The following is a 27,527-nucleotide window of genomic DNA, read 5'->3' as shown; positions in this document are numbered from 1 at the left end:
TCACACCCTCGACATAATCCTGTCCAACTCGCACTTCCTGACCTGTTATCCTCCAACGCAGGTGGAGTGGACCGACCACTTTGTAATTAATTTTTCCCTCCCCACTCTCATTGAAGCACACCCCCAACCTGCTCCCCTCCCGTTATGGCGCAGGCAGTGGCACAAGGTGTCCGCAGACACTTTTAAAACTGCTTTCATACCTCCGGACTTTCTCCCCTCTGACTCCCCCAGCTTGGCCCTGTCCAAATACAATGGTGCCTTGAACACTGCGGTCAACCTCATTGCCCCTTTAAGACTCTGCAACCGGCGTTCTAACCGCAGGCAGGAACCATGGTACTCGGACTTACTGCGTGCGGAGAAAAAGGCATGCAGGAAGTTGGAGAAGTCCTGGAGAATTTCACGCAGTGCTGCCAATAAAGACCGCTATGGCTCAGCCATGAGACTCTATCACAGGAACATCAGAGCTGCCCGTAAATCCCACATTGTCTCCCAACTTTCTGAGGCTGGTAATGACTCTAAATTGCTGTACCAGGTTCTCTGTACATTCACCAAGCCCGTCGCTTGCGACAGCCCAGAGACATTGTCCCAAAAACTGTGTGAGGATACTGCTGGGTTTTTTGCCGATAAAATTGATGCTATTTATCAAAACATTGCCCAGTCAAGCTCACTTGTTGATGATAAGGACCCCTCTCCTAGCCTTCAGCCCGGAACAGTCGGAGCTGCCCCCGCTGCGCTGTCCTCTATCCCTGAGATTAGCTTGGACCAAGTCAACTCTCTGATTGGGACCATTAAATCAGGCAGCCCAGTGGACCCTGTACCCGCCCGTGTCATGCACCTCATTGGGAGTGTCCTCAGTCCCTCCATTCAGACGGTGATCAATCGCTCCCTTTCCGAGGGACTGGTCCCCCGGGAGTGGAAAGAGGCCATGGTCAAGCCCATCAGGAAAAACACCTCCATCCCCTGGTCAGACATGACCAACCTGAGGCCAATCTCCCTTTTGCCGTTTGTCGGCAAACTGATGGAGAAGCATGTCAACCACCACCTTTCCAGCTTCATTGAGCAGACCGGCAGTTTGGACCACTCTCAGTCGGGGTTCAGGCCTAGGTATAGCACCGAGACGGCTCTTCTCTCCGTCACGGATGCTATACGCATGTCCCTGGACAGAGGTTTGTCTGTGGTGTTGGTGCTGCTGGACTTGTCCGCAGCATTCGACACCATATCCCACGCCATTCTCCTAACCAGACTAGAGGAGATTGGCATTGACAAATCTGCCCTGGCGTGGTTCACCAGCTTTCTCTCTGAGCGCACCCAGAAGGTGAATATGGGCTCCTTTAGTTTCACCTCTGCCAGCATCATCAGAGGAGTCCCACAGGGCTCCTGTCTCAGCCCTACGTTGTTTAACGTATATGTCTCCTCCCTGGCCAACATCATGAGGTCTTTCGGGTTTATGCCCATCTCTTACGCTGACGACACGCAGCTGCTGTTCACTTTTAAAACCTTTACCCCGGAGATAAGACAAGCTTTCTCTAACGGCATGACTGCGATCGCCAGCTGGATGGCCAAGAACTTTCTCCAGTGTAATGTGGGAAAGTCGGAGGTCATGCTATTTGGAGAGGCAAAAATCCTGTGGACCCCTGACTGGTGGCCCACCAGTCTGGGTCAGGCCCCTTCCCCGAAACAGGTGGTGAAAAACCTGGGGGTCCGTCTAGACCATGACCTCACCCTTGCTCATCATGCCAGCACCACGGCGGGATCCTGCTTTCACATTATTAGCCTCCTTCGGAAAGTGTTCCCCCTTCTACCTGACAACACAAGAAAGACCTTGGTCCAGGCCCTCGTTCTGAGCCGCCTGGACTATTGCAATGGCCTATTCTTAGCAGCCAATGAAGGAGTGCTTAACAAACTTCAGGTTGTTCAGAATACCGCGGCACGTTTGGTGACCAATGCCCCCCCCAGAACGCCATCCTTGCCCCTCCTCAAAGCCCTCCACTGGCTTCCCATCCGGAAACGGGTGGAATTTAAGATCTGCTGTGTGGTGCACAAGAGTCTCCACAACCTAGGGCCGCACTATCTGGCCGAAAAATTTGTATACCACCGCCCTTCCCGCAATCTGAGGTCCAGCAATCAGCTGTTACTACAGATTCCCAGACATAATAAGACCAGACAGGGAGGCCGTGCCCTCTCCATCATGGGCCCTCGTCTGTGGAACAATCTTCCACTTTCCCTTAGAGAGTGCCCGAGCCATCTAGCTTTCAGGAAATGCCTAAAGACTACTCTGTTCTAGGATCAGCGCTGCCCGACCTGTTCACTTCATAGCACCGCGCGGAGATACACCTTCGGGTGTGAGGCCGGCGCGATACAAACCCATAAATAAATAAATAAATAAAGCGTTTGCGCAACACACACACAGTAGCAACACACTAGGCACACCACAAAAAGCAACTCACACAAGGTGATATATAAAAATAGCCTTTGTATTACCATAAACACATTAGATCATAATCACACAATTACACTATGCCAACTGGCACTAGGCAGTATTTACAGGGGATTCTTTACACCAGACAGGGCAACGTGGGCCACTGTCAGAATCAGCACTTAGTAGAAATAGCACTTAGTAGAAATAGAATAATTGTAGCACAAAATAACAAGTGTAGGACACAACCAGTTACCATTGGTAAAAGGTAGGTACACACTACGCAATACTAATCACCCTAGGCATAGGTCACGTAGGAAAACATAAACTGACTAGCATAAACTATACTAGGCAAAACAACCTCCTAAGCATGAAAACACAGTTAGAGGTATCACAGGCATAAAGGCATTGCACATTACGCAAAAATCACATTAGGCATAACCAGTATAAACACAGCAGGCAATCACCTTGCGCAAGAATCACTTTAGATACTGACCCCAGTCCAACTGGCCTTCCACAGGGGCTCAAATGCCCGATGTCCAGAATGTCTGGGCTGGCTGTGCATGCAGCAAAAGCAACAAAGGAAAAGAACAGCCTAAACATGGCAGCTGCCCACTAATTGCTGGGCAGCTGTGAAATGGAGCATTGGCACCAGCGTGCCTCCTGGACCCCCACTTGGGCTCCTTGATCAGCAAATGCCCCCAAAATAAATTAGCACGGGCACCACTGTGCCCTAAAAACAATTGGATCCCCAAAACGTTTCAGCTGCCCTCTGTCTGTTGGGGCAACTGGGTATCAAAGAATGATGCCTTGCACTATGAGGCTCCTGAGCCTCATTCGGGGACTCTGTCCAACAATGGCCCCCAACGTGGGAGTCCCGCTCTGGGGCTCAAAAGAAAAGGAGAATCCAAACTTTGCCCACCGTCGGAGCAGCCCCCCTAGCAGACAGGGGCTGCTCAGAACCTATGTTGGGACTCTGTGCCTCAATCAGGCACCACGAACATGCCCAGAGCTCCCCCCAGTCCATTTTCACTCACTGGGCTGCTCTCTCGTCCCGTTGCCGTCTCCTCTATGCGGTGGTGCGGCGGGGGCTGCAGGCGAGGTTGGGAGAGCCCTCAGGACTCCGTTGGGGCTCTCGTGTCTCTCAGCTTCCTCAGCTTGTCCTACTCTCGGGAGCCCCGATGGGAGACATTGGCTTCTACCTCACTTTTCCCGCGATGGGGGCAGACAACGGCAATATGCCTCGTGCCCCCTCCGCCATCGGGCTGCACCAGGGCTGTCTGCGGGGCTCTCCCTTAACCATGGGAGCCCCGCACCGCCATCTTCTTTTCCTCTTCCGGCGGCGGGTGCAGGACTTCCTCTTTTTAAACCGGACGTCCTGCTTGCCGTCAGGCCCTACGGTGCCTGACTTCCTGTGTGCCCGTGGCTGCAGCTGTGATGTCCTTCCCAGGAATAAGAGGGGTAGGCTCCCTCGTAAGAACAATAAACACATGGGTGGGCACCCGCTGTAATTACTGGCAAAGTCGCGGGGTAGGCACCCACACAAACTTCAGATAAAAAGGTCAGAAAGCGGCCATAAGCGGGGTGGGCACCCGAAATTCGATAATAACAGCAAAAACAGGGTGGGCACCCGTAATTACATAAATATAAGCAGGGTAAGCACCTGCCGGGACGGTAGCATGGGAAAATCCCTGAAAGAGGGTTTCCCTCATCAGGGGCTGCAGCACAGCGCTGCACGGCCCCCAGGCTCTCCCTTGCTGGGGGAAAATCCAGGAAAGTCTTGCAGAGTGCAGGGGGGCAAAGGCTTGGCCCAGGGTCCAGCTCACAGGGCCCTCCAACAGGGAGGCAGCACCCAGTGGCGGTTCCTCCTGGTGCCCAGCAGCAGCAGCAGGCCCCTCTCAAGTCAGGAACAGAGAGAACAACAAACATGGGGTCACAGCCCCTTTTTATACACATTTTCCTTTGTCTCAGGCTGCAGGGCTAGGGGAAAAAACTGATGCAACTGGTTATTGAGCACTTTGTTGTGCTCAGCCGCTCTCCCTATTCACAAGACAGGCTAGGGACATCAGACGCACCACAGGGGGGGGGGAGCCAGCATTGTGAAGGGAAGGCACAGCCCTATTCAGGTCCCAGGTGCCAACTCCTCTCTCCCATCTACTTGCAGATCTCCCCATTCACCGCTGGGCAGACCCATCCAGACTCATGGAGCCAGGCACACCAGCCAGCTCCTGTCAATCACAAGCCAGGCAGTCAATTCACATCCACCGCACACATACATGCCAACTTGTAAAAGTGGCACTTCTACACTAGCCATATTAAATCTGTGCACACCGTCGCGCAGCATTTAATCTCACGAGTTCGCACATACCAAACTCGCCCCTGCAGTCCTCTCACATCAGGAACTACCATGGACACACATATCCCCTATGCATTCCTATGGGAGGCAGGCCAATCTCACCACATGCACTCAGACTGTGCACGCACGTTACACTGGTACACAGTGTTAAAGTGCACAGAAGCCTAAAACAACTAACACTAGGTCACATTTAAAAGCAAAAATTTTAGGGGTGAACTTGCCAAAAGGGCCAAGTCCAACAGAGTGTGAGACCTCCACTGTATCTACCTCCCCGCATGCACAGAGCCGGACTGGCCATAGCGGGCACCGGGAAATCCCCTGGTGCGCCGTACGGGTGGGGGGCCGGTTTTGGGCCCCTGTGGGCCGTTTTTGTTACAGGGCCGTTTTTGCAGCATTGCTGCAAAATCCCCTGTACCAAAATCACCCGAAAAACACAACCTTGTGGTTGTTGCTGAAGGTAACATGTACCTAAAGATGAAGAGTACTAAAGAGCTCTTTTATGAAAAACTAATGCCTAGGATTGGGTACAATCAAAATAATCAACAGTAACAGCTTTCCAGCAGTAGCCTCATACAGAAGAATTCACTCATGCTAATATACTAGCACACATGTACACAATTGTGCAATTTTAACAAAACTGAGTTTGCATAATAAGACTTAACTTTTTCCCTTTTTCCATGTGGAAAATATTTTCCCGGTAGAGTACAACTTCCTCTGTGCACCAGTTCAGAGATAAGAGATACGTAGAATAGGGATTAACTCCTGCAACTGACAGCAGTACATTCACGACAGCATGCTGGGTAGAACCTGCCATTTGAAAATGTTGTGGATATTCAAATTCACAAGTTTATTGTCACTCACTAAATTTCAATGTCATCAGACCTAGGCTGTATCTGTGCCCCAGTGAGAAAATGTACTGGTGGAAAAATACATATGAGTAAACCTCATTTGAAGTTATTAGTTAATTTGTGAATACATACTATTAATTTAAGCATGCACCACAAGCCATTGCGCTCTTAAGTTTAACTATGCTACACAAATGGATTTATGTATCGGGTCCCAGGTGTCTGGCGTCCTGTTTCTAAAGTAATGACAATAAACAAAAGCAGCTTGCATTTCAAACAATATCTGTACAGAGTAATTACTTACTGGCAAAAGACTGGTCAAATTCATATGGTCCCACCATAAAGTGAGGAAGGGACATGATAAATGCAGCAACACAAAGTGCCAAGGCTCCACAACCAATCACACGAGGCCTATTGACTCTGCTCCCTAAGTAACTGACGAAGACAATTAGAGTCACATTTCCAATCTGCAAAAGAAAATGGACTCAGTTATTTAGTAAAACAAGTGCAGCATTATGTCTACATTCTACATGCTCTAAACGGGACCAGTTTTACAATACATCAAAATTGTGATTCCTGATATTATGAGGCTCTGTAGTGACCATCAATTGCACTTCCCCACTTTGGGGTGAGGAATGCACACCCGTTGTTTTGCAAGATACATATTGTGTCTTCAGTTTATGGATGGACTCAATTGTGTTGCATATTCACCATTAAATGATCCACATATGTTAAGGCTTATCATTTGGGAAGGCACATGTGATTGCAACCACTGATACACGCACATTGAAACACAATTTACCACCAGAATCAATCTAACTCCATTCTAATTTAAGTAATATGTGTATTACTCTTTCCTCATGCTCAAAGGCATATTTAGAAGCCAAATGTCATAAACTGAAATGCAAATTAACAGCCAATATAGATTTTTTTTTGCCCCACTGTGAAATGTCTGATAAGTTGAACTCAAAGCGGATTGCTAAAAATAGATTTATGCATTTCAGAATAATTGAGATTAGCAGCTAATTCTGTAGACCACACATCTTCCCAATAGCTCTGTGTAGGAAAGTGCCCCTTTTTGACAGGGTCACCCTGACTTTATGCCTGATATTTGATGTGATTTCCACTGAAAGTGCATCGGTCCATGCTAACCAGATCCCCAGTGCCAGACCTCTTTCCTAAAACTATACAATTGTTTCCCCCAATTGGCAAAACCTGTAGCACCCTCTTTAAGTTCCTAGTAAGTGGTACCCCTGGCACCTAGGGCCTTAGGTACTAAAGAGGGTCCCTAAGGGCTGCAGCGCAAATAGTGCCACCCCAAAGGGACCCCTCACCAAGTACATGCAAGGCTGCCATTGGAGGCTGTGTCTCTCGGTGCAGATGAAAGTGAAAACCCGACATGTCACACATCCCTGTGTGCCATGTCCCCTAACACTGCTTATGCTATTTGTAAGTCACCCCTACAGCAGGTCTAACAGCCATAAGGCAGGGTTCTTAATATTATATGTGAGGTCACATCTGCATGAGCAGATATGCCCCTGTGCTGGTCAGTCCAAGTGACCAGGAAAGCCGTTTGAAATCATGCACTGGACACTGGTGAAAATGAGTTCTCCAGTTATATGATGGCTTCACTGAAGATAGGGATGTTTAGTATCAAAGATTTTTATGAGCCCACTTTGATTCCAGTGGTGGACTCCTCAATACATGCACCCAGAGGACACCGTAGAGGTGCCCCCTGAAAACCTGAGGATCATTGGTGTGGTTACCAACTGGTCTCAGCCAGTCTGCCACTCTAGACTCATTTCTGGCCTCCTGGGGTGAAAGCATTCGCTCTCCGAGGCCGGGAACAAAGCCTACTCTCTGTGAAGGTGTTCACACCTCCTCCAAGTGCAGATTGCCTTTCCGAGCAAGAAGTTTTAAAGGCCATGCTGCCTTTGAAATGTGAGCCAAGCCTCTCCAGTTAGTAGAAGATGCCAACCCCCTGTCCTGACCCCACTTTTGGCAGGACAGGTAGGAAAATGTGTAAGATTGGGAGGTGTACCCACAATCAGCCAGCACCACCCCTCAGGTGGCGCAGCTGATGTGGACCCCACATCGTTTACCACGTATGCGATACAATGCGGTCATTACAACGACTGCGTAGTTACATCGCATGCCATTACAACGCGTTGTAATGGTATGCGTTGTAAACACATGCAATGTAACATAGCCTATTCTTAGCTACTACCTGTCACTACCCTTAACACCCCAAAATTGAGTGATTAGGTAGCACCCCTTGACCCAGAATTTCAGATCTGATGTATCTAAAGCCGAACAGGACAAAAAAGAGTTGCTGACCAGAGAAATGACGACCTGCTGTGGAGTTTTGATGCGAAACCCTGCCTGCCTTCACCGAGTCTCAACAAACGTGGTGAACTGTCTCATCCTGCTGCTATATAGCTTCTTGGAGCCCTAAAAGACTACCAGGCCTTCGGAAATTGCCTAAGAACTCCCTTGGAGTAGAGGAGCTACTCCCCTGAAGTCGCAGGCACCAAAAAGCAGAGTCCGGTCCACCGCCTTGCAGCTCCCTGGCCCGACTAATGGTGCAGAGAACCAGGAAGAGGTACCTGTGCGCTGAAAGGTCAGATCTGTCTCCCCACCAAGTGTGAAGACACCTGGACCTACCAAAGCCATGTAGCACCAATACTACCTGGGGTACAGGACGCCCTACAACAAAGACCAAGAGTAAAGCGTCCAGTCAGGACTCCAACTGTCCTGGAAGCAAGGGACATCAGCATCCATGAAACTCACTTCGAGAGTAGCCCAGCAGTCCTGATTTTGCCCCTGCTAGCTGTTTGCCTCCGACCGTGAGGAGAACCTTTATGCACAGAGCCTGGCCGACCTACCTACTCTTCACCTAGCCTGCCCGTCCTTGGTAACAATGAGCCAGCTGTGCCCCATTGTCCTAAAGGCCCTTGTGACTCAAGCCCCTTTTTGGGAGCTCTCTGACTTGCCTGCAAGTCTCATTGTTTCGGCTATTTCCAGGTGGACCCCCTCTTTCGTACCGCACCAGCTACCAACTCCATCAGCACCCTACTCCTGGCCTAATCCGGGATGCTCCAGATGAACTGCTGGAAGAACTTTGGCCACTGGTTTACTACTACTCCGAATCCAGAAGGTGCCCCATGAAACCATCTGTATTGAATGCAATGTAGACATGCTTTTTGCTTCTATAAGATTTCTTTGAACTATTTACTTACTCGTGATAATTAATAAGAAAAACTGTACTTACCTCTGAAGAAAGTGCTTGGTTTGAAAATATATATAAAAAGAAGTGCTATTTTTCTTGGATTTATTCTTGAGTGAGTGTCTCATTTATTACCACTGTGAGTACAACAAATGCTTAGCACTGCCCTCTGAAAAGCCTAATTGCGCACGACTCTACAAAATAGAGCACAGTTATTATCTATTTAATCATCTGAGAGCCAATTTCGGACTCACTGGACTCTCTGCACAGTGTACCTATTTTTAGTGCACTATATAGAGAGCCAGCTTCCTACGCTCTGGTTTACACTCTACAAACTCATTGTATACTATCTCATGTGCATTTATTGTGAATAATACCAATAAAAGTCAAGGGCACTTGCCATATATACTGAAGAGTACAAACAATCTAATAAACAATAGTTTAGCATTGATCCTTTGTGTTATCACTTTTTCTGAAACTTCATTTAATAATTCTTGATTGGTCATACATAAAGCAAGGGCTAAGTTGCAACTTGGCACACTGTAAATTTACAATCATATACGTACATAGATTTGAGTCCTGTTTTTAATGTCCAGTGAATGAACTCAATATCATGTAATATTTTATAATATGCCACTTCATATGATATATTACTCAGTATCAAAACATAACTTCTACCACTTGCTATATATTTCTGGATTTAGACTTCGTGATAAGCAACTCACTACAAATATTCTTCTGCACTGGTGCAAATACTCTATGCACTAATTTCTGTACCTGGGAGACTGGATAGTGCATTCTTGATACTGATCCTGGTATTGGATGTACCCCTACGCCTATTGGAAGCTTACATAAGAGCTTGTTCGATTAGATGCAGAAGGCCAAATTATACTGAATGATAAAATATCATACACGACCGTCTACACATGGATACCATTGATTGATGTAAAACAAGTTAGAAGAAAAAGCCCTGATGAAGTTCAATAGAACTTGAACGAAAGTTGAACGAAATGCATTGGCTGGATGCTTTCGTTTTTGGATCTTACAATTTAATGTTGGATTTAAATAAAGGAAGAAGTTTTCTAAAAAATGGACTTGAAAACTCTTTGGTCTGTTTTACTATGGGTGCACCATTCCACTCTTTCTTTCTAAACATCAGAAACATGCTTTGGGGGAGCTCACAATTAGTCGGTCAGGGTCCCTACTTTTTCATACTTTTAAAAAAAACTTTATTTATCATTTCCAAATAAAAGTAGAATGATATATCGTGTGTTACATAGTGGAGCGGATAAGCAACGTCAAAATGGATAGCGCACATACAAAATACAAATTAATACATTGTTTATCGTTAGGGCTGCTATTAAGCAGCGAACTGCACAAATGGAGGAATGCGTGAGGAATAAGACGTAAGAAAAGAAATAGCAAAGAAAAAGAAAAATGCTTATAAAACCATCGCCGACACTTTAATATATATGTGATAACATAACAGTCAGGTCCGCAAACAAGACATCAGAAGACAGAACATCAATCAGATAAGAACAGGTGCAAATCATTCATAATAGCAAGGCGCATCAGCCAATCCCCTCAGGAGCCATGTCATTCTCTGGCTGAGATTGCACCTGGGGCAGTGGTGGGGACGACTAGGGGCTATTCTGTGTGAACGTGTTGGGGTGTGATACAACCTGCGGAAAAATTTGAAATGGATGAGCTTATGCCTATACTTTTTCATACTTAGGGGTCCTTTTTGATAAAATAGGCTCTTGGGGCCCACGAAAGAAGAAAGGAAAAAAGAAACACATTTTCAAGAGCCACAGTTGTGACCCTTGATTATGCCAAACAATTGGGGACCAAACCTCGGCAGGTATTCATTAAAGTATATCAGGGTAAATGTATCCCAATCTGGGGTTACCAAGATATGAGGGATCTTCAGTCAGTGGACAATACATTTCTGAGAAGTCCATTAGTTGTCCACAGTCAGTACACACTTATATAATACATGAAGAATTGGGGGTTGGGTTTATATGTGATGAAATAACTCTTGCGTCCTTGCTTAGAGGGATCAGGGGTTGATGCATCCCGGTGCTCAATCTCAACTGTGCAATCATAGAGGACTGTCTGACTTTGGAAAGGGCACTCTACATTCCATGGATTAAATGTATCAAGGATGTGGAGAAGTGGAGAAGTGTGGCTCACTGGTTAGAGGAGGCAGACCCTGAAGCAGAGGTCAGACCCGGGACCAGGGTTCAATTCCCGACGCAGCAGGGTCTTGAGCCCAAATATCCACAGACTCGATAATTCTCGTTTCGGTGCCTACTCGAATCACGGGTTCACACTCTGCAGCTCTGGGCATTAGCTTGCTTAATCTCCACTACGGCCCCCCTGCGGCGGGAAGCCTGGCTTTCACCTTGGGGATGCCCAGTATGGGTATATCACAGGGAAAAAGCCAGGACGGGTTCCCAAGGCAAGCGCCGAGATGCCTACGGGTAATCGAGCGCTATATAAGAACGCATAATAATAATAATGTTACGTCTAAATTGGGCCGACCCAACTTATTTGAACCTCGAATGGAATTATAAAGAGGGTTTTGATTTAGGCAACAAAGCATTTTGTCACCATGGTAGGTGCAGAGAGGGAGGCGCAGGAACTCATTAAACACACAGTTTGGTCTTCTATCTTGTTAAAAACGTGCCCTTCAATGGAGCCTTATATGGCCACAGTTACATCTCAACATCAATCCCTGCTGACCAGATTTAGACTCAACCTCTGGCATTGGTCCCTTGCGGTCCCACTGGGTAGATACAAGGTGAAAGGTAGATGGCCTTGTTCATGTGATGATTTTTATCCACAAGATACCCTGCATTTTATTTTTTTCTGTGACTATTAAAGAGTGTTGTGTTCTCCGTACATATTGCCTTCGTTAAGGGATTAACATTTTGAGCAAGTAAGATCAGTGGTGGTATATTTACAAATGCTAACAAGCCTTCTTATCTGTTTTAATGTAGAAAGTTCAGGATAGGGGCCCACATGATTAGGAAGAGGTTGCCATGTTGAAGTGATGAATTAATGTCTTGTCCCTATGCCAGGAATTTGTATTTGCTTTTAATTTGAATTTGTATCTGGTTTTATATTTTAGGGTTCATAATAATCAATTTCTATTAGCTTTTTCATTACCTTAGACAGCATGAAGGACCCTTTTTAGCTCAACTCTGTAGGTCTTTTTAGAGGTTTTTTTGATGATTTATGATCTTTTTGGTTTTTTAGAGGGAATGTTGTCCTGGAGCTTCAGGATGCTTTGTGATAATTCTTAATGTTATTTAATTGTATTGTATGTTTTATTATGTATTGTTTATATCTGTATTGCTCACTTTTATGGCTACTTGGAACCGAATAAAGTTTATTGTTGACACTTCCCTAGGTTGTTGGTCCAGCTTTTTCAAGGTCCACGGGGTCCATTCACAACGGTTCCCCCACCTCTAATCAGGATATGGTGGGTACCCACAGCTCTCATAGTACCTGCTGTAGGCAGGTTAATGCATACATGTGTGACTGCTACTTTTATCAATATCTGCGGACCTGATGACCCAACGTCAATGGTGTTGGTTGAGCTTCTCTTCTATGTGTGCCCCCAACCATTAAAAGTGTGATTGTGGGGCCTTCCTAGTCCTCATATTTTTCTTATAGATTTAATGATGAGTTTTACAGCCTCCAGGCACTGCTGCTACCTTTTCTTTACCACCAACAGGCTGTAAGACTCTGTACCTGCTTTTCTTTCCTGCCTTAGTAGTCTCATGTCCAGGATTTTTCTGCCAGCAACTCCCCATGATCATCACTGCTGACCACTCTCCCTGCCTGTGCTCCCTAAGCTCCCATAAGCCTTCAGCCACTTTCATGCAAGGACCTAATGCCGAGCAGGAGCATGTAGTACATCCTCCTAGGACACCCACAAGAGGACTTGTCTAGAAGGTTCTAAGGAGACCCTTCCCATCCTTTTAGATTCTCAGAACTGGAGAAAGTATCCAGCAAAGGCCAAGGAGTGCAAGCCCTGAATAGGTCCTACACACTCCAGACAGTATTCTACCTAGCATGTGTGTCATTTTCTTCCTTCTTCTAATACTCTTTTTCACAACTGTTCTTCCCAGTGCAGGGACTAAAAATGCAAGTGAAGAATTCTAGAAGATGGAGTCCCTCCCCAATCCATGGATGCCACATCACCTTTTCAAACACAACTGACACTGACAGGGGGCAACCCACTGGCTGCCCAACTCCAGTGCCAGCATTTAGGGAAGAACCAAAATGGAGGCTTAAAAAACTGAAACAGATCCCTCTGTCCAAGCCACGCTCCACCTACTCAGGTATATTTTTCTATGCCCAAGCTTCAACATCACCGGAGGTGACTTAAGTCAGAGGTCTACCTGGCCTGATTTGTTTCATGTGAAAACTTCCTGCTTGTCAGGGAAGTGCAGCTAATATACTGGTGTGTGTATGTGACTCCCTATGTACGAAGAATTCATATAGAACAAAACTATCACTGGATATGCTTTGGGGGCCCATCTGTTAATATAAAAGGGCATGTAAAGGTTTTTCCTACCTCGTGCAAAACAAAAGTTACATTTTAGATACACTTTACCCAAAGTGTACACACTGTTTAAACACTTTCGCTTTTGCACTTCAAATAAAAAGAATGGAACATTTATTTTTGGATCCTTGAGGCAAATATAAGCCTTTGCAGGTCACAACCAATTTAATCCAGGTCTCTTCTGCAGAATGCTACAGGTGCACAGATGTCAGGTTAAGTCAGACAACCAACCCCTGTTGCAGGCTCTACAGATGAATACAGAAGTTTCAACACACGTTTTGCGCAAACTGCTCAGAATCATTTACCCCATTTGGACACAACACTTGATCTTATGTTAAAAGGTAGACAGTGAAAGTTGCAGCTCAAATTCATTTTAAACAGAAGTTTACAGTGTATAGGGCTTTATTAGGGAAACACACTCACAGGAGAGGTCAAAGAACTAGAGGTCCAAAAACCCCCAAAAAACTGGGGAAGCGGTGGTGTTATGGGTCAGAATCTGTTTCCCTACGGAGTCATGGAACTCTTCAAGTATCTTACAAACCTAATCAGGGGTGCTTGGAACAAACTTCAAAGTATCACTAACACTAGTCGCCATAACATTTTCAAATGGGTAAATCTATATGAAAGCTACCATTACAAGTCTCTGTACTACCACCTACCAACTGCCAGACATTTGAGGTGAATCTGGAGATGTCATGGGTTCAGGGAGAGCAAAGAGAGACCCAATCAGTGGAGGACTCGGGTATCCTAGCGCTAAAATACGTGGGCCCTACCATTGTAGGTGCAGTGGGAGAGACAATGTTCCAAAAGACTAAAGGAGTTATATTCTGGGATAAAGCCAGGTCTTTATTTTTTTCCTAAACTGCAACAGGTCTACCATCTGTCTCAAGTAATTTGGAAGTTTATTCCAGAGTTGAGCCACTGCACTAGCAAAGGCTCTTCCTCTCGCTTTTATTCTTCAGAACCTGGGGACTTTCACCAATTTAGCTGAGGAAGAGCAAAGACTGAGAGTGGGGACATACCATTCAAATTTGTTCTGCAGCCGTTTGGGCCCCAGACCATGCAGAGCTTTAAAAACAATACAGAGAGACTTAAACTGTATCCTCTGTAAGACTGGAACCCAATGAAGCTCCATAAGTGCCTGGGAGGCTGAAGAGCATCTTGACCTCGTTAAAGCCAATTTGGCTGCCATCATCTGAATGCTCTGGGGTCTCCCAATCAAATACCTTGGGGACTCCATCAGCAGAGCATTGCAGTAATCAAGCCTGCTCAAGATGACACTCCTTACTATCAATGCTCTAACCTGAGTTGGTAACATTGGCAGAATCTTCTGTAGCACTCTGATAAGAGCAAAGCAGCTCCCGGCTGTCTTATTTATTTAAGGTTCTAAACTCAGCCTATCATTAAAACTAACTCCCAAATTGTGCACCGTCTCCGAGGGTATCAGTGGAGTGACCGTGGGGATCGGCCAGAAGCCAGTCCGGAGTAGGAGTGGAACTTTCCCAGCTGCACAGCATAGGATTTCCGTCTTGTCACCATTAAATACCAGTGACAAGATAAGTTGGGCTTCTAACTAACCATTCTGTGTATCAGCCTTCATGCATACCTAAAACATACGTTTCAACAGAACAAAGGAACCCTTAAGGTATATTTATAGGGACTTTGGGCATTACATATTACAAAGAACAGTGGTCCCTATATGGAATTAATACACACAGAAAAATAATCATATGCTTGATAAGTAATATGTCTTCTGCCCGTTCGGACAGGGTTTATTTAGCAATGAGTGCAGGAATAAGGTTTTTTAGAAGAATGTCAAGCGGGCACAGCCGTGACCCTCAACATACAAGACAAAAACAACAAAGAAGAAATGTGAACAAGGCAAGAAAATAGGTCTGCGTACTTGTACTTCAGTAGAGCAGGCACAAAATATAAAGAAAACTCTCCATTGCAAATTGTACAGAAATAGCTCGCATATGGGGTTTTAAAAGTCGACGACGTTTCGATGCCTATAAAAATGAAGGCATCATCATCAGGACAGGGGTTGACATTATTTTTGTCTTGAACGAAAGCAATATATAATGCCTTTAAGTTACATTTATTCGTCATAAGATGACGCTGGCCGTTGGGAAATACAACTCCGAAATCGGAAGATCGTTTGATCTAATCTGTCCGGTGGTTTCCAGCAAAATAGTAGTAAGCCGGGACTCAGTTGCTTCAATGGCATAGGAGCGCGATGGCTTCTAGTCAATGGACTGGATGTCACACCCGCAGCAGTGCCGCCGCACTCATCTAGAAGCCATCGCGCTCTATTGTATCTGGGCATTTTATTGGATGGGCGTTTACATTTTAAAGTTTTACTGGAGGAGCGTTGTAATAGGTTATTGTCAAGCACAGGGGCAATAATGAATTTTAGCCATAGACTAGGCCGGTGGTCCCTGGAGCAAATGATGAATTTATATAACTCTGTCTGCTTCTCCAAGGTAGCATATGGAGCAGAGCTCTGGGGATTCACCACCTTGGACAAATTTCAGGTTGAGGAGAACAAGTATATGAGAAAGCTCCTCAGGGTCCCTCAGGTTCCCAAAGGGGGTTCCCGTCTATATTGTCCATGAAGAGCTGGGGGGAGCCTTTATAGAGGATAGGATCCAAGTTAGACCACTGTTAGCATGGCCTAAGATTTGGGACAATCCGTAGGCTGAACTAACCCGACAGATTATTATGGACTGTCTAAGTAGGGATAAGAGAATGGACATCCCCTGGCTACAGTCGCTCAAGGTTGTCTTTGAAAAAATTGGCTGTAAGGACCTCTTCCCAAATCCGGCCAGAGGTGCAGACCGGAATAAGGCTAGTATAAAGAAGAGATTCGTTATGTATAAGACAGCCTGTAGAGAGGAGAAGGAATGGGGCAAACAGTCAGTTAGAGCCCATAGCTTAGTGAGATCTTGTGAAGGAATGGAACCATATCTCGCCCTCACATATAACACTCGGGATAGATTTTTAATAACACATTTTAGGCTCAACCTTTTACATTATTTATAAGCTGAACCAGCAGGTTTTATTAATTAAGGAGAGCCAAAGGGTACCTGCGGCTGCGATCATCGATCTCCGCAGGATACCCTTCGTTTTGTACTTCTTTGCCCTTTTTATTTATTGCCCAGGCACCTGTATTTAATAAACTGGTTGAAAAAAATGAAATTTAGACATGCCAAGGTCGCCCTACTACAGTTACAAATGGCGCAAGACCCACTTACTCTGCTCGCCATCACAAGTTTTTTTAAGGTTAGCACTGAAACTAAGAGAGACTAGAGGAGTAGCTGAAAGGAGTGGAGGATAGAAAAGGGACTACTGAATTTTAATGAATTGTAATGAATACTGATGTACCCGTTTTTAAATTATTCCTGATCCTTTTTTAGCTGAACTTTTATGGTGTTTTTGTATAATGCCGAATTTTTGACTACATCATTGCCTTGCTATTTAATCAGTAGTGATGTAGATGTATACACATCATTAACCACTTGTGTCCCATGAACATAAGGGTTACGTCCTCGGCTGTGGTGCTGCTGTGACAAGGCCATAACCATTTCATCCTGGCACCTCATGGGCTGCCCACCTACATGCCCCCACCGGGGGTGGCAGCGGAAGTGCTTCCACTGCCACCCCCACCCTCTCCTTGGTGGTCTGATGACATTAGCGAACCCATGGCGTGCTGACATCATCAGAGAAAGCCGAGGATGTGCTGGAAGCCATTGTTTCCAGAACGTAAGAGGAGAATTCACATTTTTCCTCCTAGAGGCCATTGGGAACATCAAAGGGGAATGGGGAGGAAAGGAAAGAGCTTTTCCTTTCCCCTTGTGTCTCTTTTCACGAGGTGGGGCTGCGATCGTGCAGCAGGGATGCACCCACTAGGGATTTCTTGTGGCATTGGGAGTGGCCCCTTGGGCATGCACCTTTCATAAGCTTTAAAACTTTGTCTGGTTCTGCTTCTCTTGGGGGCAGATAGGCCATATTTTTAGGTGGATCTGCCGACACAAATGTCCTACCACTGAGGGTTCCCCCAGGTCTCCCAATAAAAAGAGTACCTCATGTATGTGGATGGGCCAAGTGCCCACGACAGGAAGGGCCAAAAACAAATTATCGATGACAAAATGACCTGGTTTTGCAGGGGGGTCACCTGTATTTTTTTCCAGGGCTGGGTGGCCATCTAGAGAAAACTACCAAACCCAGTCTTCTGAAAACTAGGCCCCTGGGGGAGTCCTAGGAGGTATTGCTTGCATGTATCCACCAATGTTTTCTTACCCAGGATCCAGTAGTGGCTGCCCCATAAGGGCTAAGGGGATCCGTCCCCTTTACTTTTCTACCTCAAACAATAAGAAATAAGAACAAAATAATACAAAATTACATGCACACTTTTAGAGCACAACTCTTCATCTGTCTCAGTCACCTTCATGCCTCAACTGCTTATCTTTCCACTGCACCGCTAGTAATGTGCCGATGCACAGATTCTTTAGGCTGCCAACGGTCAAAAATTGCCGGACTGAATAATTCACAAACCCGAGGTCTATGACGTCATCTCCTTGGCAAAGTAATAACCTCTGGCATAAACTCCACCCCTTGAAGATCCTGGACTAAAGTAAGCCTCTGGACGCCTCTGGCTCAAGTCCTGCAGCTGCAGCAGTTACATGACAATCAAGCACTTGAGCTATATTGCCTAACCCTTTTCCAACTCATCACAGAACTGGAAGAGGGCATTAGGTTTCCCTGACCCCACCCTCTGACGAGTTCAGGAAGGGTGGGCTTAGGTGCTTCAGACACGAAGATCAGCACTGCATTCTGCGCAGTGTATCAGCTCGAGTTTTGATGACTCACTACGCAGAATCCTGGGGCAAATTATCAAGACAGGAGATACAATTATCGCCGTTTTAGCGGCAGAAGACTGCCGCTAAAACGGCGATAATAGGCTTTATAATATGCTCTAAGGAATTCCAATAGAAGCCAATGTTAGATGTCCTTCACATTTAACATGGACTTCAATTGGAATTCCACAGAGCATATTATCAAGCCCATTATCGCCGTTTTAGCGGCAGTTTTCTGCCACTAAAACTGCGATATTGTATCGCCTGTCTTGATAATATGCCCCCCAGTTCCTAGCTTCCCGTGCTGAATTGATTGTGCAGTGCTGCCGAAGAGAGTCTGAACATGCATTGAAAAACAGTGTATCCAGCAGATCTTAGGTCAGCTATTTTGTGTCATAATTTACCGCCTGTCTGGTAAACGTCTTTTCCATAAAAAGTGCCACCTCCACTAGATAATTATTGGTGCCTCAGTCTGAGCACCATCGCCGCCTATTTGTGATGATCGGGACTCCTGACATTTCCATAGGCAGTCCCATTGTTTGTAGAGAAATAGAAATGGTCCTGATTGTCTGTTCCATGCTGGGGTAAGGTGGCCCTTCACTTCACTCCTTCCTTATCTCAGCGCTGCACAGTCAAGGAGGTGAGGTGACAGCCGCGGTCCGTACAGGTAACAGTGGTGGTGTGGTGGGGCAGCGTAGGGGAGAATTTCGAGGGACGATGCAGAGGCAAAATTAAATAAATAATTAATTTCCCCTCGGCACCATCCTTCGAAATCCCCCCACGCAGCCTCACGGTTCTTATCTGCATGGATCGCGCCTGAGGTGATAGTGGCTATCTTTGCGGATGTATGTCAGTACAACGCGATCTAAAAGATCGCGGTACTTGACAACTCTGTTTTTACAACGCAAGTTGGAGGGCACGGATTTTGGAATCTAATAATTTTATATTCCAACACCAGTCCACGTAACAGTAGGGAAGATGTTGGAATATAAAATTACAACATTCCTTGCCGAACAGCGCCATCCAGCGCAAGTCGTAGTAATGACTTGCGTTGTAATGGCAGCGTTATAAAGGCACTGCGGTGTAAACACCGCGTTGTAAACGATGTTTCCCATCTTTGCCTGCTGAGGCTGCTGTTGTTATTTTTGGCATTAACGAGTAACAACGTGGGGGTGAACAGCGCTGCATAGACCGTGGGCATTTTTCTAATACCTCCAAGATCACACATGGTGATATAACTGTAACTGCACTATTGTGAGAGATAGCTACACTGGGAATTGAATGTCCTTGAACCTGGGGAACAGCCAAGGCTAATACTCTGGTTAAAGCAAAAAAAAAAAAAAAAGCTACTAATGAGGTAGTTTTACCCTTCTGCCTTTTAACAAACACGATATGACTCAGCTGTGTGACCTCTCCAACATGCATGCAATTTCAAGGGCCATTTTTTGCTTTTGGAAACATCTTCAATTAATATCTAAATATGCAAAGGCTCGAACCCGCCTGCAAATAAACTTTCACTCAAGCCCAATCCCGAAGGGCAGACCTTGAACCTGCTGATGTATTAACTCTTTCTACGATGCCTCAGACACATGCCTAAGCACATGCTTGTACCAGCATTGCTGAAAATGTTCATTTGCATCATTAAATCTGATTGTTAAAGCCGACGTCCTTTAACATCAATTTCAGATAGCAGGGGCAAAATAATTTGCCACTAAGCCATCTTGGCTGGTTATGTGAACAACGCTACTAAATAAATTGTGTCCAGTACAATAGCTTTGTGTCTAAATGTGTTGTTCACTAATTACCTGCGAAATTCACAAATTATGGCCTGCTGCAAAGAATTACCTACCCTTTCGCCAGATTGGCAAACCTTAGTGTACCTTGTGCTTTAGCTGCCAGTCAGTGGTGGTGTAGAGGGCAGGGCTTACATAGCATAGTGTGCGCCTCATGCTTTCCATCCTACACCAAGGGAGAACCGCGGCCATGGTACTCCTAGATTTGAGGCAGCATTTGATACAGTTGACCACACAGTGCTGATCCAAAGACTGGAGAATGTCGGAATTAGAGGAACACCTAACCAATGGGTTGCGTCATTCCTGAGTGACAGATCCTTCCAATGTATGGAGGCCGGATTTAGACTCCCTCTCAGCACCTTGGGGATTACCCCAAGGATTCTCCCTTAGTCCAACACTAATTAATATTTATCTCAGCCCCTTGGCACATATAACACCAGAATTTAGCCTCTCCATCGTGTCATATGTCGATGACAAGCAACTAGTGTTCTCAATTTCAGACTCTCTCAACTCGGATCATAAACAACTCGTCCCTTGTCTGGATCTTGGATGGCGAACTGTAGCCTTAAACTTAATGGGGACAAAACATAGCTAATGATCTTGGGCAACAACTACAGTCCTCGCACGAAGATCTCTTGGTCCACAAATTGGGGGCCGTCTCCTCCCCCAAAACAGTCATAAAAGGTAGGTAGATATGTGGCTGGACCAGAACTTGAAGATGGAGGTCCAGGCCCAAAAATTATCAGGCACCTGCTTTGGGATACTCGGCTTGATCAGAAAAATAATGTCCCTACCCCCAGAGGATTCAAGGAAGACTGTAGTCACAAGCCTTAGTGGTATCAAGGCTGGACTACGGAAACTCTCTCTTTCTTGGCTCTCCTAAATATGTCATGAATATACTGCAGGTCGTACAGAATGCAGCTGCCCGACCGCTGTTGAACATACCCAGACACCACTCAGTTAGACCAGCACTGAGAGAGCTACACTGGCTCCCGGTTCAAGCCAGAATCAAATTCAAGTCCTTAAGTCTGGCTCACCGAGCCATGTATGGGAGAGGCCCCGCTCTAATCCAAAAGTTGGTATCTCACTACTCTCCCCATCAACAACTCAGGTCAAGTTCAAAACTCCTGATGAATGCGACCACATTTAAGAGAGCCAGATGGGGTGGAAGGTCTTTCACCCATCTGGTACCAAAACTATGGAACAGTATGGACCCAGAGCTCCGACTTACTGAAAACAAAGTGTCCTTCAAAAAAAGACTCAAAACATGGCTCTTCCCCTAAACACAAGTGCTAACAGTTTCCGTCCTGTATCACCTCAGCGCTGAGATGCCCGGGTAGTCATGCGCTTTACAAATCCCCTAAACCTAAACCTTTCTTGCTCTGACACTCACATATCCCAATATGCAATTTGTGCCTCTGAATGGGCATAGAACCCACGTCTTCTATTTTCATATTTGGTCGTTTGTAACTATTATGCATAACATTAGTCCATAGTTTATACACCTCAGAAGAATGAAAGTCCGCCTAGCCAGTATTTAAGCAAATAAGGAACTGCATGAAAACAATGCTCCTGCGTGCTCAAAAGTGTTATAAAGAAAGTTCCTCTGCTGAAATATCAGTAAGGGGTGCAGTGCAATAAAACAAATGCTCAGAGAAAGGAGAAATGTTATGAATATGGAATAGCAAGCTAGGAATCAGGCTGCAAAACGTAACACTATACTGGCGAATAGAAGGCCCAGTGAAGTGAGCAAAAAGGCAGCAGAGCAGCAGACAATGGAGGGTGACTGGCCAGCATGGGAGTAGAAACACCTCAGTGAGGGGCTCCTAGGATAAACAGGGAGATGTGGGTGCTTTTACTTAATTTATTATTTTAGTTTGCAGTTTTTTTCAAATAAATAGAAACCGAGGTAAGGCAGACTCAGAATGCTTAAAATACTGTGTTGGAAACACTGCACAACATTACATCTTTAGAACGTAGCAGAATATTCCTTTCTGTTCACTCACTTCAACACCATTCCACTTGGCAGGACTATACCCATCATCCCGGCAGTGCTAGTCAGAAGACATTCACTAGATTTGCATGCATTCCCAAACTCTGCCACAATACTAAGACGGCTTGACATCAAAGCTTCCAGGAAGCCCTTCTATCCACCACTATCTCCTTAACCTAGAACAAACTCTGGCTTTGAAAGTGTAACTCACAGGTGGAAATCTATATTCAAGTGTAGCATTAGTCAAGACTTTTTGATTTTACTCCTTCCAAATCCACAGAAGTATTTCTATCTGCTGCAAAGTCACCGGCCCCTTTATCTGCAATGAAGCTCCTCAAACTTTCCTCATGACAATCTTGCTCGCTAGGCAAATTCCTTATTTTTTCTTTTACACTCCACCACTTTTAAGCCTCCACTGCCAAAATCCCCTGCACCTCAAACATACCTAAATAAATACATTTTCCTCACATTTCTGTGTGGGAAAGTTGTGGGATCACCGCACCAGCCCAAAGTTCCTACCACCCAGCATTTCTTCAGGTCTCCCAATAAAATCGCTACCTCACTTGTGTGGGTGAGCCAAGTGCCCGCAACAGGGAAGGGCCCAAAACATGTTCAGGAGGCATCAAAAATAAACAAACACAAAACAACCTGGTTTTGCAAGGGGGTCACCGGCGTTTTTTGTCCTGTTCTCGGCGCCCATCTAGGAAAACATACCAAACCCAGACATTTCTGAAAACTAGACACCCAGGCAGTCCAAGGAGGTGTGGCTGGGGTGGATCCATCTACGTTTTCTTACCCAGAATCCCTTGCAAATCTAAGATTTAGCTAAAAAAACAAATGTTTCCACACATTTATGTGTGGGAAAGTTGTGGGATCACTGGGCCGGCACAAATTTCCTAACACCCAGCATTCCCCCAGGTCTCCTGATAAAATGCTACCTCACTGGTGTGGATAGGCCAAGTGCCAGCGACAGGAAAGGCACCAAAACATATTGTGGAGATATCAAAATTATCAATTACAAAACAACCAGGTTTTGCATGGGGGTCACCTGCCTTGGACTTGGCACTCATCTATGGAACACTCCCAAACCCAGGCAAACTCCCAAACCCAGGCAATTCTGAACACTAGACACCAGGGGGAGTAGTTGGAGATAACTGCAAAACAACACCCTTGCCATGGGAGAAAATGTCCCTGATGAGGGAGGTCATTGCTTTATTTATTTTCAAAAACAAAATCCCACTTCAGCATAAATAATAAAATGATGAAAGCTTACCGTACGGCTCCGTCATGTAAAGGAAATAGTCAGTTAAGCTTTCAAAATATTTTCAGAAAGTGCTGTGATATTTGTTCCTGTACATGCAAGAGATGTCTGCTGGGCCAGCGGACATCTCTACATTTTGCAGGCTGTCTACCCTTGCATTGTTGGGATTAAAGTACTACAAATTGACAGTGGTACTTAATCTAACCACCTAAAATAAGTCAGCTCCAAAGTCTTTTTCTCTATATAACTGAGGTACAATCATTAGTAGATCAACCCTTTAGTTTGAGAATCATTAACTGCATGCATTCAGATAGCAACATTTTGTTATTTTTTAACATTGGGGCTGATTCACAGAACTAATTCCGAACCTCATTGAATGAAGATAGGAATCCTGACATCTGACTTGATAATCCAAAACGCTTCTCTATTGTTGAAATCGAGCTTTTGAGATATCCAGAAACTAGGAGCTGGGAGAACTGGAGAAGTCCATGACAGCAAACAAAAAACTGGAAGAGACAAAAGTTAAAGTTTTATGAACATTTGGTAATGAAATACAGACCTCCATGAAAATAATGCTGTTTTAGAAATAAATCTTAATTGTGTTTTTGAATTTATTTTCTGTAGTGTTCTTTTTATACCCCCCAAAACATTGTTTCAGAGTTAGTAGACCAATTTTATGACTAAATATAAAACACCTGATTTTGGAAGAGTATGTGTCTTACATTAAGGGAACATCACCTTATATAAACAGAAAACATGATAAATTGACCTTTTCATAATTTCTTCCGATAACATTGTAGTCAGTTGTGTCTATTTAACACTGGTTTAGGTAATCAATATTTAATGTTTTGTCTTTGGCTTTGCAGTACCTCCTGTGCTAGGACCAATTTTTCACAATGTTTTTGTTTCTACTCAGCCTTCTTGGTGTCAGCTTGGTAAGACCAAAGGTGGTGTCATGGTACTTGTTGGTAATTACAGAGCCTGGTACTTTCTTGGCTGCTTTGCACAGTTAGTTAAACACTCATTGAGGCATCTTAGCATGTAGGTATATTCTCACCTCACCTCTGAGAAGAGGCTGGATCTGAACCCTGTCCTGATGTGGAGTGTGAACATGAGATAAAGTGTGTGTCCTGCTGTATGTGTGGGGCCTATCACAGCTTGGATGAGTACAAGCGCAGTCATGTTGTGAAAAGATCGAATGTCCTCTGTTGGCCTGACTCTACCTATGTATTAGCAAGATTGTAGATGACAGATTATGGAGCAATAATGCCAGATCAAGGATTTCACACTGGAATTTGAAGGCATATCCAGTTCCATATTTGTGATGTTGAAGGAGCTGTTAGATTCAATTGTGGTTCAAGCTACCAAGGGGTTGTTTTTTCTGGGTCAATCTAATCATCAGAACAAACAAGGCCAAAGATTCCCTTTTTTTAGTGCAGTCTTAAAAATTGTTATTGAAGTCTGAAAGGGCATGTGTGAAAAAGAAGGACAAGCTTCTCCACTGGACCAAAAAAGGCCTGCTCTTACAGTGCTGAGAGTCAGGGTGTTTAGCAGAATAAAGTTTAAGGTGTTCTACATTTTCTCAACAGGGCTTTTCGCACTGGTAATTTGACAGTTAATTGAACTCCATTTTTGCCCAATTTACCAACGTTCCCTATCCGTACAGTAGCTCTAAAATTTCTGACAACTTTTTTTTGTTGTTTTTTTTGTTGTTGTGTAAGACGTTTATTGCACATTACACAGATTTAATCACAACTTTGCGCCTACAACCATATCAGGCCGGCTACATTCGTTGACAGTTAGTACTCTGCGTTATTAGGTATACACAGCCCTTCAGCCGACATCCATAGACCCGGCGGCGTTGCTGCGAATAGTATTTACATTACAGTGCAGTGCTTCGCATTTTCATAACATGTCTATTGTCTTACATTTTGTGTTTTTTATTTACTTGTCCCTTTCTCTCCAACCCTGGAACTAAGAAAGGTGAGAACTAGTACAACTTTAATCACTGCGTCACAGCATTCTCCCTCCCCTTAATAATGGTTACGAACGTTGCATATCTGTATCCATTATAGGGCAATTTATTCTATACAGTTCACTTGCCTTGGTCTAGTGATTGCGCCTGTAGATAATCCCTCAAGTATAGCCAGTAGTCCTTAGGGCGCGATCTGGCCGGCAATTCCTCCTCATACGTTGCCAGCATATCTCAGCAATACGTTAAATCTTCTAACCAGTTTGACATCCTCGGCCTTGTTTTACTGTTCCAATGCAGTGAAACTCCTTTTTGCCCTTAAAAGTGCTATCACACAAAACTTACGTTTCTTTGCTCTGAGCTGTGGGACAAGGCCTAACAGACAGACTTTGACCGTGCAGTCGAGTTTCACCTCAAGCATTTCGCTGACTGCCTGTACCACCTGCACCCAAAACCTCGCCACTGAGGGACAGTGCCATGCTAAGTGTAAGAAGTTGGCGTTATCTTGCTTGCATCGTATACATCTCGAGTCGTCCCGTAACCCATACCTATGGAGCCTTTCAGGCGTATAGTACATTTGGTGTATGTATTTATAATGGATGATTCTGAGGTTTCCATTCGGTGTTAGCATGCTGGTGAGCGTGCATGTAGTTTCCCATTCTTCCTCTGTCAACGTGTTATCCAACCCTGTGCACCATTTAACTCTCGCCCCCTCCGTATTTCCCCCAATGTCCCTCTGTATGCTCGTGTATAATCTTGATACTAGATGTGTGGTGGTGGGAGTTGTCAGGACTAGTTGTAGTGGAGCCAGAGTCTGGGGTTCTTCCGGAAATGTAGTAAAATGTTGTTTTATTGCTCTTTGTAGCCTATAGTAGTTGAAGCTGAATAACAGTGTCGGATGACTAATGTATTTCAGTTTGTCTAATGTTGGAAAACCCCCTTCTATGTACAGGTCTCCCATTGTGTCAATGCCCACTTGCCGCAGCTGGTCCATTCCTACTTGTTCTTGGGTGATAGAAAGTGCAGGGTGGTTAGCTAACGAGAGCGCTGGTGCATACAGTGGCAATTTGCCAGCTTTTTTGCCCATCATTCTCCACGCTTCATTGGTAGTGTTTACCGGGTTTATATCTTTCTCATGCAGTCTAGGTCGTTTGTGTGGCAGTATGTTGGTTATTGGGATTGGGGCAGCATCGCCCGTTTCCACCGCTACATGTGTTAGAAAGTGTATCTGGTGGTACCAGTAGTGCGCGAATTGCACCTGGGCGCAGAGATAATAAAAGATAAATATCTGGGACCTTGAAACCTCCCCTTTCATACGGCAGCGTCATTGTTTGTAAATCTAGTCTGGCTTGCTTGCCCGCCCATAATAGGCTCAGTACCAATTTGTTTATGTTACGGAACACCTCCGCCGGAGGTTTGATGGGGATGTTGGGAAAGAGGTAGAGGAACTTAGGCAGTACCACCATCTTCACGATAGCGGCCCTGTCCGCCAGTGATAGTGGTAATTTATTCCATCGTTTGATCTTGTCGTTTAAAGTCGATATCGCTCTCCCATAATTAGTTCTGATGACCAATTCCGGGTCCCTATGGAACCATACTCCCAAATATCTGGTCGGTTCGTCCTGCCATTCTAGCGGGTAATCTAGGGTGGACGGGAGCGTGCTATCCGTCAATGCCAAGATAAGAGATTTCTTCCAGTTTATTTGCAGTCCCGAGTAATGTCCAAATTTGATGTATTCACGTAATAATGGGTTAAGGTGTTGTTCTGGGTGTTTTACATAAAGAATCATGTCATCCGCGTAAAGCGATATGTGTATAGGGCGTGTTGGGAGTTGTATGGCCGAGTAGTGGTGGTGTTGTCGTATCTTGCAAGCTAATGGCTCTAGAACTAGGCAAAAAGCATCGGGGAGAGTGGGCATCCCTGTCTGGTCCCGCGACATATTGCAATTGGCTCTGATACATGTTTGTTCACCCGGACACGTGCGGACAGGTTGGTGTAAAGCATGGTGATCCAGTGTGTGAAAATTGGAGGAAACCCCATTCACAAGAGTACGGTGTGGAGGAAGGTCCAATCTATCGTGTCGAACGCTTTAGCGGCGTCTAGGAGTACCGCCACAGCTTTGATCTCCGGTGCTAGATAATGGGCTAGCGCGAAGAGCGTGCGTGTGTTATGTGTCCTCGATCTGTCCTGAATGAAGCCGGACTGGTCAGGCCTCACCAGCAATGGCATCAG

The 27,527-nt window shown here is 45.2% G+C and overlaps 1 pseudogene; it reads right to left on the bottom strand.

Moving 5' to 3' along the window:
• The window catches only part of LOC144773950 (solute carrier organic anion transporter family member 2B1-like), an 846,173-nt pseudogene extending 819,413 nt beyond the window's left edge, over window positions 1-26,760 (bottom strand).
• Between the last annotated feature and the right edge of the window lie 767 nt (window positions 26,761-27,527).

Source organism: Lissotriton helveticus, chromosome 8, assembly GCF_964261635.1.
Source record: "Lissotriton helveticus chromosome 8, aLisHel1.1, whole genome shotgun sequence".
Classification (NCBI taxonomy): Eukaryota; Metazoa; Chordata; class Amphibia; order Caudata; family Salamandridae; genus Lissotriton; species Lissotriton helveticus.
The sequence above is the reverse complement of the archived record's forward strand: the minus strand, read 5'-3'. Positions and strand labels throughout refer to the sequence as shown.